The 14231-nt window shown below is 39.0% G+C and overlaps 1 protein-coding gene and 1 pseudogene across 1 annotated transcript in view; both read left to right on the plus strand.

The window, feature by feature from the left end:
* The window catches only part of BCL2 (BCL2 apoptosis regulator), a 182444-nt gene that overhangs the window by 79393 nt on the left and 88820 nt on the right, over positions 1-14231 (plus strand). The window lies entirely within an intron of this gene.
* On the plus strand, positions 7633-8557 carry LOC114898602 (annotated as a pseudogene).

Consider the following 14231-nt stretch of genomic DNA (forward strand, 5'->3'; position numbering starts at 1 on the left):
AGAAATGCTTAGGTGAGATGCAATTACTGATTCTCCTAAAGTTCTGTTTGCACTGGAGGCTTTCTGGACGGCCGCTGGTTCTGTCCTGTTTAAAGCATTCGGTGGCGTGAATCCACGGTTTCTGCCCACATCGCCACATTCCTGGGATGCCTTTCACGGGCCTTCGAAAGATCATCTGACAGCCGCCTGTGAGGTCAGTGAACTTTATACATAATTAAACCTTCGCAGTTAGGAGAATTAATTTTTTCTCTCCCTGAGAAGCGGAGAAACAGGACATGTTGTGTTGCCTTCTGTTACTGAGTAAAAGTTCTGTGGAGTCATCAGGCTAGTTTCACATGATTTAATGCTGGACCGAATAAGAAAGTGGTTGCATCCTCTACTGGGCCTCACAGAAGAGCCACCACCCACACTGTTTATTCAGACTCGGATCTTGGCCATTTAGGGTTTAAGCCAGAAGAAAGGGGGGGAAAATCTAACCCTGGAATGAACGCTTTTGAAACTCTGTATTCTTGATGAAATGCGGCCAAGGATTCTTTAAAAAATCTATTTAAAATCAATTACTGGGATCATATTTTCATTTACAGTGGATTGTTAGCAACAGCTAATTTTCTCCGTTTCCATCCAGCTTTGGAGTCTAGGCTGGGATTGGAATCATCGGTCTGTTTTGCCTGGGTATCTGATGCCACCACCCAACTATGTGTGGGTAACTGGGCAACTCTGACCTTTGACCAGCTCTCCATAAAATAACAAGGAAAGGTGTGAGGAGGAAGGAATCGAATGAAAACAAGCCTTAAGGGATTGTAGCAAGTGTGCTTCCCCCGGGGGGGGGGTGGGTAGAAAATATACAGGAGGCATCTGTCATATCGAGAGGAAAGAGAAAGCAAAGGGCAGGACTGGGTATGCCTGGGAAGATAGGCACCAGGACCACCTGGCAGGATTGCCAAAAAATCATCTCAGATATGTCAGATCATCTCGGGTTTTTAAAGATCTCCAGAGGAGATTCTGGAACCTCCTTTGGTTACCCACCCTCCTCTTTGGCAATTTGTACTGTCAGGAAATTCTTTCTTATTTCCAGCCTAAAATGTGCACGTGGTGCTGCTTCAGAGGCTAAGTTGTTGATGGGGACCACCGCATCTCCCCACAGCATATGTGACTCCGAGGGTGGGATGGGGCATAGGAGTTGCTGCTTAGTTGAAGCCACAATCACTTTGACCTCCATGCCCATCGGTCCCCGGGGCTCAAGAATGGGGCTGGGGCTGGTGGCAGGCAGGAGTAGCGCTACTGAGACGTCCAGATACCAGGTACTGTTACCCAGCATTTTGTGTATGTCACCAGGAAGAGAGGACATTGTCATGACACGTCCAGGAATGAGCCTCACAACCATGTGTAAATATTAATACGAACCTCCTCTTTTGGATTTTAAGAGATCCAATTTTTAAGGAAAAACTCCTTCAGGGAGATAGACTGTAGAATTTCACTGGCCTCAAGATGGTAGCTCAGCTCCTCAGTTTTATAAATAAGAAGAGCTGAAAGCCAGAGAGCATGAGGGACCAATCGTGGACCAGACTTCAGGTCTTATGCCCCCAGCCTAGCCATATCCTGCCCTTCAGAGGCTGGTGCTCTGGGGGCGAAGTGATGCTGGCACTGAGGTCACTTTTCTCACTTCCTCCAGCCCCTTCCTCCTCCTGGGCAGATGCACGGGGGATGGCCTCCACGAGTGAGTTACAGATTCATTGAAAGGCTGTCAGATGACCTGGGCAGCCGCCTCCTTCCCTTTTTTATCGAGTTATGCCATTGCCCTACCTCAGGCTGCGGTTTTTTCCAGAAGGGAAGAGGTCATCTTCCCCTTCATCCGCCCACCCTCATCTGCACTGAGTTCCAGTTCCCTGTGTGTATAGATTACTGAATGAGTGGCGTGAGCATTGCAATCTGATGAGGAGGGCTTTGAGCCCGCAGACAATAAGCCCTGTACCCACCGCTCCCAGCCCACCCTCACCTCTTCCTCTGTCAAGTGATCATAAGAACACTTGCCCTACCTGCCTTAGGTGCACCTAGGAACAAATGATCATATCTATCGATATCTTTAAAGTATGCAAAACACGGGGTTCTTATATGGTGAAATAGTTCAAGCAAACAGGAAATATAGAGAATAAGATGGCAAGTGCATGTGTATGTACCATCGCTCTGTCATGTCTTTATGCCGTATTTGCTTCAGATCTTCTTACCTACCTTTAAAAAGAGAGGGAGAGAGAAAGCACTTTCCCAGTCCCATTCCCCTTTTCTGTGAAGCATCAATTTAACTTTGATGTACATTATTACCATGCATGATTGCATCTTTTACACACATGTGTATCCATAGACATTTACATTTTTAAATGTTTTCAGACTTTATCTAAATGATATCATTGGCTTTGTGTTCTACATTACGTTGGTAAAATTCATCTGTTGTAAAACATGTACCTCTACTTCATCCATGCTGCATAGTATTCTACCAAAGGAAGGATGCTAAGGTTGTTTCTAACTTTTAAAATGTCTGTTTGAAGAATATTATAGCTGTTTCTAACTTTTTGGCATTACAGACAGTGCTACAACATGTACATGTTCTTTGCCCACATGTGGGAGACTTGAGCTTCTCTTGGAGATGTATCGATAGATAGATAGATACATACATACATACATTCACACACGTACACATATATACACACACACACCCAATATCAAAGTCATAAAGTTAGCACATCTTAAACTTCCCTACATGTTGCCAAATTGCTCTCCAAAGTGATGGTACCAGTTCACCACCACATCGTCTCTCAGTATGGGTCATCACCATATTCAAAATTATCTTATGCCCATCTGATGGCCGGGTAGGTTTTAGATGTGATTTCCTGATTACTAGCGAGGTTGAGTATCTTTTCACTTGCTTACTGAAGTCAGGTTTCCTCCTTTATGAATTCTCTCTTCTTATCCTTTGCCCATTTTTCTGTTGGTGTGTTTGTTTCCTTACTGATTTATTGGAGTATATAATGTATTCTTGATACCAATCCCTTGTCTATTATAGGCATGGCATGTATCTTCTCTTGGTTTTGTAATTTGGTTTTGTTGATGATGTACTAAGGGTTTTTCATTTTGTTTTATTCTTATAACAAGTTTGTGAGCTAAATACTATCTCTATTCCTATTTTATAGATGAAGATAGCACCTTTTAGAGAGTTTAAGTTAATTGACTGAGGTCTCACAGCCCCAGTGGTGGGGCTGGAACAAGTCCAAATCTAATTCCAGAGTGCTCTTGAAGACATAAGCACTGTGACTATCCCCATTTTACAGATGAGCACACTGAGGCCCAGAGAGGTTCAGTGATTTGCTCAGTGTCACACAGTGTAGTAGTGTTAGAACCAGGACTATTCTTCAGGTCTCCAGACTGCTAGCACAGCTGTATACCTAGATAGAAAGATGGGGGAAACGGGCAAATGAATACCACATCCACACATCCTTTTAAAATGTAACTTTAAAAAATGACGAACTATTTGAAATGCAAAAGAAAATAGTCACAGAGAATAATGCATCAACCAGTAGTCGCCTTCTACTCACATTTAATAAATGTTGACATTTAGCCACATTTTAAAAAGTTTGGTTTTTTTTGCAGAAAATGTTACAGTTAAAGCCTCTTTTCTAACCCACCCTGATCCCATTCCCCTACAGCTTTCCTAGAGGTAGCCAGTCTTCCAAAGTTGTGTCGTTACATACATGTTGTTGCATTTGGCTCCTGGCTATGTGTCATGAACGATAACTAGTATTATTTTGTGAGTTTAAAACATTTACCGTAGTGTTCTTACTCAGTAATCCATCTTTCTCCAACTTGCCTTATCACTCAAAGTTATGTTTTTAGGATTTATCCTAATTAATTGATGGAGAGCAAGTTTCCTTACCTGCTATATTAATTCCTTTTAATGAATATATCATAATATATCCATTCTCTAATTGATGGAAGTTTAGATTGTTTCCACCTTTTCATTTTACAGACAGAGCTGTTGTGTACTTCTTTGGGCTTGTTTCCATGTGGACATGTGAGCTTCTTAAAGGTATAGATGCAGACATGGATTTCTGAGTCTTAGGGTACAAGCATCATCCACTTTGGTAGATGTTGCTGAATTGCTCTCAATTTACACTCCAGAACCGTGTATGAGAGTTCCTGTTGCTCTGCATCTTCTCCAGCTCTTGGCGTTATCAGGCTTTTACATTTTGCTAATCTGATAGATTGAAAGGTATCATATTGTGGTATTTATTCATACTTCTCTGATTTCTAGTGATTTATGCTTTTCTTTATCATGATTGTTGGTCATTTGGGTTTCTTTTTCTGTGTATTGCCAGTTTATAGATTTTGCTCATTTATTGTAGTGGGTTATTTGTTTTTTTTCCTTACAGTTACCAAACGTTCACTATATATCCTGGATACTTAAAAAAAACAAAAACAAAACTACTGTCTCCATTTCTTGCCTTTAACCTTTGTTTTCTGGTGTCTTCTGTCACATAAGTTTTAAAATCAAATTGGTCAACATTTTTTTCTTTTTTTGCTTCATGTTTTGTGCTATTGTGTCATTGCCTAGTCTGCGATTATAAAAATAGTGTCTGTATTTTTTCCTAAATATTTTAAAGTTAGCTGTAATTCCCTTGGAATTCATTTTTGGATAGAGCATGAGTTAGAGATCTATTTTTTTTCCCTGTAAATAACCAATTGTCCCAGGACCATTTAATAAATAGTTCAGTCATTTCCCACAGTTTTATAATGTCACATCCCAAGTTCCTATACGCAGAGGGACTCTCTCTATTACGCTGGTCTAGTAATCTATATCTGCACCAATTCTATTGTATCTTAATAAAAAAAAAAATAAGGCTTTAATAAATGTCTTGATATCTGGTAGGACAAGTGTCCATCTTACACTTTTTCAATATTGTCTTGGCTGTTTTTTGACCTTAATTCTTCCATATGAATTTTAAAACCAGCTAAAAATGTTCATGAAAAACCTTTCTGGGACTTTAATATGAATTACATTCAATTTATGTATTAACTTAGGAGGAACTGATGTTGATGTTGAATCTTCTCATCTCTGAGCATGAGATATATCGCTGTTTATTTACGTCTTAGGACTTTCAGTGAACTTTTATAGTTTGCTTTCATTTAGCTCTTGCACCTCTTTCTTTAGATTGAATCTAGGTTTGTCATAGTTTATTGCTATTGCTGATGGGATCTTTTAAAAATTACATTTTCTAATTGGTTGTTGCTGATAAGGACGCCATGGATATTTGTATATTAATCTTATCTCCAGCATTCTTACCAAGCTCTCTTATGACTTGTAATTGTTTGTAGTTTCTCATGGATTCTCAATGTAGACAATCTTATGTGCACATAATTCTTCTTTTGTTTCTCTATTTCAAATCCTTATTTCTCTTACTCCTTTTCCTTTGTTTATTGTGGCAGCCAGATAGCTCACACAATGATGAGTGGAGTGGTGACAGAAGAAAACATATTTGTCTAGTTCCTGACTTTAAAGGAATTAGGTTCCTAAGGTTTATCATAGATTTTTAGTAGAAACTGCTTAGTAAAAACTTCCTTATATTCTGGGTTGGCTAGGTATTTTATTGTACTTTTGAATTGTGAATGGGTACTAAATTTGATAAATGTTTTTTTCTGCATCTATTGTGATGATTAGTTTTTCCTTCTTAATCTGTCAGTATGGTGAATTACAGTAAGACTTTCTAATGTTGAATCTTCCTTGAGCTTCTGGAATAAACCTTACTGGTCATCACAAACACACACACACACACACAACACACACACACACACACACCATCTATTTACCATGTGATAAATATGATACATGCAATCATGATATATATGATACCTGAGGTATATCATATCAAAAAACATATTTTAAAATAAATATACATTTATACACACACTACACTGCTGGGTATGTTTGCTAATATATTTTTTTAAATTAATTATTTATTTTTGGCTGTGTTGGGTCTTCGTTTCTGTGCGAGGGCTTTCTCTAGTTGTGGCAAGCGGGGGCCACTCTTCATCGCGGTGCGCGGGCCTCTCACTGTCGTGGCCTCTCTTGTTACGGAGCACAGACTCCAGACGCGCAGCCTCAGTAGTTGTGGCTCACGGGCCTAGTTGCTCCGTGGCATGTGGGATCTTCCCAGACCAGGGCTCGAACCCATGTCCCCTGCATTAGCAGGCAGATTCTCAACTACTGCGCCACCAGGGAAGCCCTGCTAATATTTTATTTAGGATTTTTGCATTGATGTTTTTAACTGAGGTTGACCTATTGCTTTCCTTTTTTGTACTGTCTACTTCTAAAATATAGCTTTAGACTGAACTTATAAAAATACATTCAGGAGCTTTTGTTCTTTTTCTGTTTTTTTGGTGTTAATTTTGGTAACATATTTTTCTAGGAGATTTTCCATTTCATCTGTTTTTAGTTTTACTGCTTTAAAGTAGAGAATCGAATTCTCATGCTTAAAAAAAAAATCTTTAGTTATGGCTCCTTTTCATGCCTAATAGTGTTTATTTGTGCCTTCTTTTGTTTCTCTTCCTCATTCTTGTGGAATATCTACCTATTTTATTAGTCTTTTTAAAGAATCCACATTTGTTTTGTCCCTATGTGTATTGTGTCTTTGTTTTTATTTTATTGATTTGTTATTATCTTTATTATTACCTTCCTACTACTTTATCTTTATCCATTTGTGGAAAAAGAATTTTCTCCTATTGTCTTTGAGTTTACTTTATTGCTTAATTTTTTATTTTCTTAATCTAAAATTTTTCTTGTTTTCTGATGTTGCATTTAATGCTAAACATTCCTTCTACTGATATCCAGGGTTTTAATTATTGTTCAGTTCCAAGTATTTTGTTACTTTAATTTTGATTTTATTTAATAATTTAACAGCATGTTTTTGAAATTTCAAGATGTACTGGAGTTTGGGGCCTGTGGTTTTGTTATTGATTTCAACTTTTATTGTATTTTGGTTGATGAGTGTGGTCTGAATGTTAGCACTTGTTTGAAATCTGTTGAGACGTGCTCTGTGGCGTAGAACCTGGTTAACTTTTGTAAACATTCATGTTTATTCTTTATTGTGTGGAGGGTTTCTTCATATCCATTCAGTGAAGTTAGTAATATGCATTATTTACATTTGTCCTATTTTTTTAGTTTGGTCTATTGATTTCATAGAGATATGTGCTAAAATCTCTCACTATAATTTTGAATTTGTTACCTTCATATAATTAAATCAGTTTTGCTGTATATATTTGACATGGTGTGATTAGGTATATGGAAGGATTGCTCGTGAATGTGTCTTTTTATTACTAAGCCGTGATCTTCTTTATCCCCCCAAATGCTTTTGGCTATTTTAAAGTCTATTTTATCCTATTGAGTCATTCAATTAAAATAAATATTTATTGAGCATTTATTATTTGTAGGAACATTTATTATTTGAATACATTTTTTCATGTTTATCCTTCCTGTGACTTGTTTTAGCCTACTCTCTTATAAACAGCTGGAGTTTTACAAAATTCAGTCTGAGGATTTCTGCCTTTTAATGGATTAGTTTAAGCCATTTACATTTATTATGATAAGTCATATATTTGGAATTCACGAGGAATCTGAATGTTTTCCATCTGCCGTGTTTCTTCTTTACTTATTTTTTCTTCCTGTCCTGTCTTCTGTTAGATTACTTGAGTTTTCCTGTTGATTTTGCTTCCTCTTCCCTATGCCCACTCCTTGCTCCTTGTGTGGCACTAGGCTCCCCAGCCATAGCCACGCCCAGGGCCCAACCCCAGGTGGATATGTTTCACAAAGACCAGGGCAAAAGACAGAACCTACCTAGGAGCTATTTCCCCAGGAAGATTTCTGAGTCAGATGAATTTTTGAAGGAAACAGCTCTCAAGAAGCCAACCTGAGCTATCTGAAGGCTCTGTTGGACATCTTGGTGCCTATACAGTCCAGAAGACGGAGAAGGAGGAATGGAAGAAACAGCAGGAGAAGGAGGATAGGGATGAAAAGACAAAAGGGGAAGATGAAGGCAAAGGTCCTCCCAGTGGCCCAGTGAATGGCAAGGAGAGGCTTGAAGTCCTCCTGCAAGGGCCTGAAGCTGGGGACCACGGATGTCACTGAGCAGTCCACAGGGTCACCACCTGGTTGCAGCTGCAGATACCTCAGACTGGAGATGGGAAAAGTTTTGAAGAAGGTGTTCGAGCTGATGAACACCCTTCACGCCAAGCTGGAAGGCTTCCACAGTGAAGTAGAGTACCAGGACCCCACTGATGATCAGTGGAGACCCACAGAGCTTGCGCTGTGTTATATGATGTCATCCTGAAGAACTTCAAGAAGCTCAGGAAGCCCAGGGGAGAATCAAAGGAAATGATGTATTGAGACTCTCCTCTCATTCTGTGATGGGCCCAGTAGAGACCTCCCTGCCTCTTACTGGAGACTCCACACCTCCCCCTACCTTTCTCCTGTTGAAGTTTCTCCTTCATCTTGCCTCCCAACCACAAAAATACAGTCATACTGTTAAGACAATGATGACTGTTTCCCTCTTGATTTGTAACGTATATGTTTTGTTCTGCATCTCAGCTGTTACCCTTAAACCTTAAAAATTATATCTGCGTTCACAGAGTCTAAAATTAAAGTGTTATCTGTATCCCTTTGCTTCCCAGACAATGTAATACAGATTACTTAGAACGCTTTAACCCAGCTTTTCTCTCTCTCTCATATTCTGTTATGACACCGTCAGCTATTTTATTATCATCTATCATTTTGTTTCTGTTTTGTCCACATACAATTATTTTTTTACAAATCTACTTTTTAAAATTTATCAAAATAGATGTCATTTTATTCACATTGTGGGTAAGACTATGAAATCCAGAACCAGACTGCCTTAATCTGAATCCCAATTTAATTATAAATCACTTAGAATGGTGCCTGGTACACAGTACAGAGTGAGCCCTCAATAAATGTTATTGATGTTGTTTCTTAGATTCCATTCCCCCTTTCTCAGTTCAAATTCCTTCTTACGGAAGTACATCTTTGAGTAGTTATTTCATGGATTTGGGGATATGAAACTATCTCTGTCAGTCTCTATCTGAAAATATCTTTAATTCACCCTTAGTCTTGAACAATAATTTTCTAGGTATAGAATTCTACAGAAATATTTTCCCTCAGCATTTGAAAATATTATTTCATTGTCTTCCGATATCTGTTATTGATGAGGTGCAGTCAGCTTCAGTCTGTCTTTTGCTTAGAAGTTTTTTTATCTTTTTTAGTGGAAAAAAAGATATTTGTTTTTCTTTTTGTTCCTGTCTTTGATGATCTGCAGTTTCACCACAGTCCTGTGTGGGACTCAGTATATCTCTTGAATCTAAGGATTCTTGATATTCATTGATTCTGAAAAATACTGTCATAATCTCTGAATATTATTCCTCCCAGCTATCTTTATTATCTTTTTCTCAGTCCTCTGTTATAGGTTATTAGATCTTGTCCTTCTCTTCTTCATGTCTGCTAACCTGTGTTTTCATATTTCCCACATTTCTACTTTTCTGTGGTCTATTTCTTTTCAGTCTCCCCCTACCCTTTCCATTCCTGTCCTCCCAAGGTATATAAGGTTAACATCTGGTCTGCCTCCTTCCACATGTCTCTCCAAGCTCATATATAAACACACAAAAATCCAATAATACCTTGTGCATTACTGTCTCTCTTAATAGTACATTAAGGATATCTTCCAGATAAGTAATACAGATTTAACTAATTTTTTAAAAAAATAGCTAAGTAAGTTCCATGATATGGCTATACTACAATTTATTCAGCTGTTCCACTATTGATGAACATTTAGGTTATTTTCAGTTTTATGTTGACACAAACATTGTAGATAAAAACATCCTCATACATATTTACTTATGTGCTGGTTCCTTAATTTCTATGGGAACAACTTCTACCCCATCCTACTTCCCCTAACCCCCACTTCCCAAAGAACATCACGGTCTCTATTTTAGCTTTTTCTTCTGGCATTTCTAAATAATGTCTATGCTGTGATCTTTTATCAATTTTACTCATGATGTCTTAACTTCCTATTATAGTAAATACAGATTTAGCTCTCTTACATAACCATATCCGCTGCTTTTCCAACCCCTTTCTCTCAATATAACTATATTACAATATTGGGTTAAATCAGTTGTTAGTGTTTTCATTCTTTGCCTATGGAAATAGTGTTAACAGTTACACTTTTTTATTTTTATGAAGTTAATACCTGCCTTTTAAAAAAATTTTCATTGGAGTAGAGTTGATTTACAGTGTTGTGTTAGTTTCAGGTATACAGCAAAGTGAATCAGTTATACATATACAGACATCCACTCTTTTTTTAGACGCTTTTCCCATATAGGCCATTACAGAGTATGGAGTAGAGTTCCCTGTGCTATACAGCAGGTTCTTATTAGTTATCTATTTTATATATAGTCGTGTGTATATGTCAATCCCAATCTCCCAATTTCTCCCTCCCCCCTTATCCCCTGGTAACCACAAGTTTGTTTTCTACATCTGTGACTCTACTTGTGTTTTGTAACTAAGTTCATTTGTACCCTTTTTTAGATCACATATAAGTGATATCATATGTTAATATCTGTCTTGTTTTTTTTTCTTAATTTCCTTAGTGTTCTTCGTCCTTGTAGGGAAAGATGTTCCCCCTGTATCTTTCATAGTCTCCCTGTACACGTTTCCACAAGGCCGATCACATCAGAAATCCATGAGTTCTTCTTTTCTCGGTAACATCCCTTTTTTTCTGGACTTTTCTTCAGGCCTGTTGCACAGCTGTCGTGCTGGGATTTCTCTTCCTTGTTATTCTAGAACTTTCCTTGACCTTTCTTCTGAGCTGAATCCCCTTTCATGATCTGCTCCATTGAGGAAGCACATCCTCCAGCAGGATCGGAATTACAGCCTGGTGCCCTGGTGGTGGCGCTCACTCTCTGTCTCTCTTGACCCACTGGTCCAGTCCTCTCCCTTCACTACATCACCCCTCTTCTTTAGTCCTGTGTTGGATCACATAAATTTCCTCCTTTTCCACTTACACATTTTTGTGGCTCCCAATCTATAAGCGGCCTTTCCAAAATGGACCCAAGAGAGGTAGATTCACACTTCGAATGTCCAAAGTGTCTTTATTTTATCTTCTCACTGGAAGGCTTGTCCGTCTGGTACAAAGGATTCTAGGTCAAAACTAAATTTTCTTCCAAAGGGTGAAGCCATTGCCCTATTGTATGCTGCCTCTCAGTGTTGCTGCTAGAAGGCTAAAACCGTTCTGATTCTTGATGCTTTGTACCTGACCTTCTTTTTCCTTTCTCCTGGGACCTTGTAGAATCTTTTCTTTCCCCCAGTTGTCTAAATTTCACAATGACTTTCCTATGTGGGAGTCTGTTTACATCTATTGTACTGGGCAATCAGTGTTTTCTTTCAGTCTGTTGAATGTGCTTCTGTTAGCCTCTGTCTTTCTTTCCAGAACTCCTATTATGTGGGTGTTGTACTTTCTAGACCAGTCCTCTAATTTCCTCCTATTTTTCTCTCCTGTTTTCTGTCTCTTTATCGTTTGCTCTCTTTTGGGGCAATTTCTTCAACTTCAATTTCCAACCTGTCTATTGGGTTTGCAGTTCTGTTATTGTTTTAAATTTCCTCTTTTCATCTATAAATAGTTGGGTTTTTTTAAGCATTCTGTTCTGTTTTCATGTGTGTGACATTCTCTCAGCATTCTGAAAAAAAAAAATTATTCTCTTTTGAAATTTTCTTCTCCATTCATGGCCTCTATTTCCTCCGTGTTGCCTTTTTCTATTTGTTTTGAACTCTGTCTTCCCTATAGAGGCTTTCCTTGCATGTCTGGTAATCCTTGAGTGTCTGGTCATGTTTAAGAGTGAAGAACTAACAAGTTTATTGGAAGCTCTCAGGATGTGCAGGGCTTGTTGACTTTGAGCATTATCATAGAATAACATGATAATGCCATTCTTTGGGGAGCTCCTAATGTCAACCCCTAAAGTCTCCTACTGAAGAACCTACAGAGATGGTGAGACTCTCCAGGGAGCACCCTTCCAAACTCTCCCCTGGAGGGTGAAGCTCTGCCTGTTCCAGTGCTGATAGCTGAGGTGAGGAATCAGACTGGAGAGGCCAGCATTCAATATACATATTTTCTGCTTCGTTTGATGCGTGGCGTCTCCCAATCCTGGAATCCTGTCTCCAGAGACCATAACTCCAGTTTTACCCATTGGGGTAGAGGCTGCTGCCCAGAAGGGTGGAGAAGAGGAGGGGATCTGGGGGTCTAGGGATATAACTGGTTCTTAAACGGCTTTCACCGCATCTCCTCATTTTAGTCACTCCTCCCTTCCCCTCCCTTCCCATTTCCAAAGGTAACTAGTGCCTTCTGTTCCTGGACCTTCTGAGCATCTGCTACTTGGTTCCTAACTTTCCTTATTCCTAGTTTAGGATTCTGCCTCTTTTTGTTCTGCTAGTTCTGTTACCACTTGTCCAGCTGTTTTCCATCTTCCAAAATCTTATTGCTGTTATCCCTTCACTTGTTCTTCTAGTCCTTCTGGGTTTATGTCTTTTAAATGGTCACTTTCTCTAGTTTTAGTGAGGTTTCAGAGAGACCAGTGTTAGGTATGGTGTGTTCAGTTCTCTGTTTTTACTTGGAAGTCTTATGTTACATTTTGGTTGATTTCCTCAAATCTCTTTTTCCAGTTCACTAATTCTATATTTGTGTCACTCTACAGTCTAACTTTTCCATTGAGTTGTTTTTAGTTCTATTTTGTTCTTTTTCAGGTCTGCTATTTTCTTTTTTTATTTACTCCTATTATTTCATTATGTTTTTTAGTCTTTCTTTTATCACTTTAATAATTTTAAGAAATCTTATTTCGTAGTCTGTTTCAGATTGTAGTATTTTTCCAGTTCTTAGATTTTACCTTAAAAAAAATTCGCTTTATGACTGTCCCTCATGGTAGTTAATTCCCGTGTGTGTGTGTGTGTGTGTGTGTGTGTGTGTGTGTTGTCAAGTTCATGTTCATAGAGATTTCTCTTCTGTGGGAACCTTGTAAGTCCTGAGTTGTGAAATTGTCCCTATGTAGTGGTCACGTATTTGTTTTTTCTGGCGATCAAAGGCATTTTGATGGTCCTGGAACTGTGTTTATATTCATTGCTTGTCCCACCCCCCCCACATGCAGATAATGTAAATTCTGATCCTACAACTGACTGTGGTTCGTGTTTAGGGTTTTGATTTCTCAGAGGCTCCCTAAGCTCTGGATATAAGGCAACTGTCTGCTCTTCATCTTGAGGCCAGCAGGCAGTGGTTTGGTCCCTTTTTCATGGACGGGTGACTTTAAGATTTATGAAAAGGGCTCCGTCCTGCCTCCCTCCCTCCACCTTATGCAGGACCAAGGCCACGTCTCTTCATGGGCTTTAGAATCTAATCACTATCCCCAGATCCCCAGGGATATTTGTGGAGGTCTGAAACTCCCTTGGACCCCATGGAGTCAACCATTTGTGAAAGCTCTGGCTTCAGTTTTTCTTCATTCCTGGAGCCTATGCTTTTCTCCCTTTCTTCTTTCCTTCTAGGTACAGCATTGTGATTTTTCTTGAGAATTTCGTATCTTTGTAGTGGAAAGGAACCCATAGGATCAGCCCAAAGTTTGCCATTCTGCTGGAAATAGCTCAAAGTCCACTATTGAGCTAAATCTAGAATAAATAAATAGATTCATTAAGCTAAACTGAAACCTGGAATTGACCGTAAAGGTTCTTAGAGATCACTTCATCCAACCCCAGCATTTTACTTAAGGAACCTGAGGCTCAGAACTGATGAAGCCACTTGCCCACAGACACAGGGCCAGTTAGTGAAAAAGCTGAGGGTAGAAGTCAAGGTGGCCACTTTCTTCCAGCAGCCAGCACTCGTCTGCTTGCAAGACGCCCCAGCCTGATGATGGCTGTGCCTTAAATCATGGTGAGACTTTGGGAAGGACACATAGGCCATTTGTGTTGGTTTTGTCATTTTAAAATATTCTGGACTGTAGAGTAATAGAGCTTATAGAATCACTGAAGTGATTTATTCCTCTCCCAATTTTGTTTTTTTTCCAAAGAAAAATACCTTTTTCCCTCTCCTTTCTTCCTTTTTTTAATTTTCCCTTTTAGGACCCAGTTCAGGTTCCACCATCTCCCA

Source organism: Monodon monoceros, unplaced genomic scaffold (assembly GCF_005190385.1).
Source record: "Monodon monoceros isolate NGI ecotype Baffin Bay Population unplaced genomic scaffold, NGI_Narwhal_1 Super_Scaffold_1, whole genome shotgun sequence".
Taxonomy (NCBI): domain Eukaryota; kingdom Metazoa; phylum Chordata; class Mammalia; order Artiodactyla; family Monodontidae; genus Monodon; species Monodon monoceros.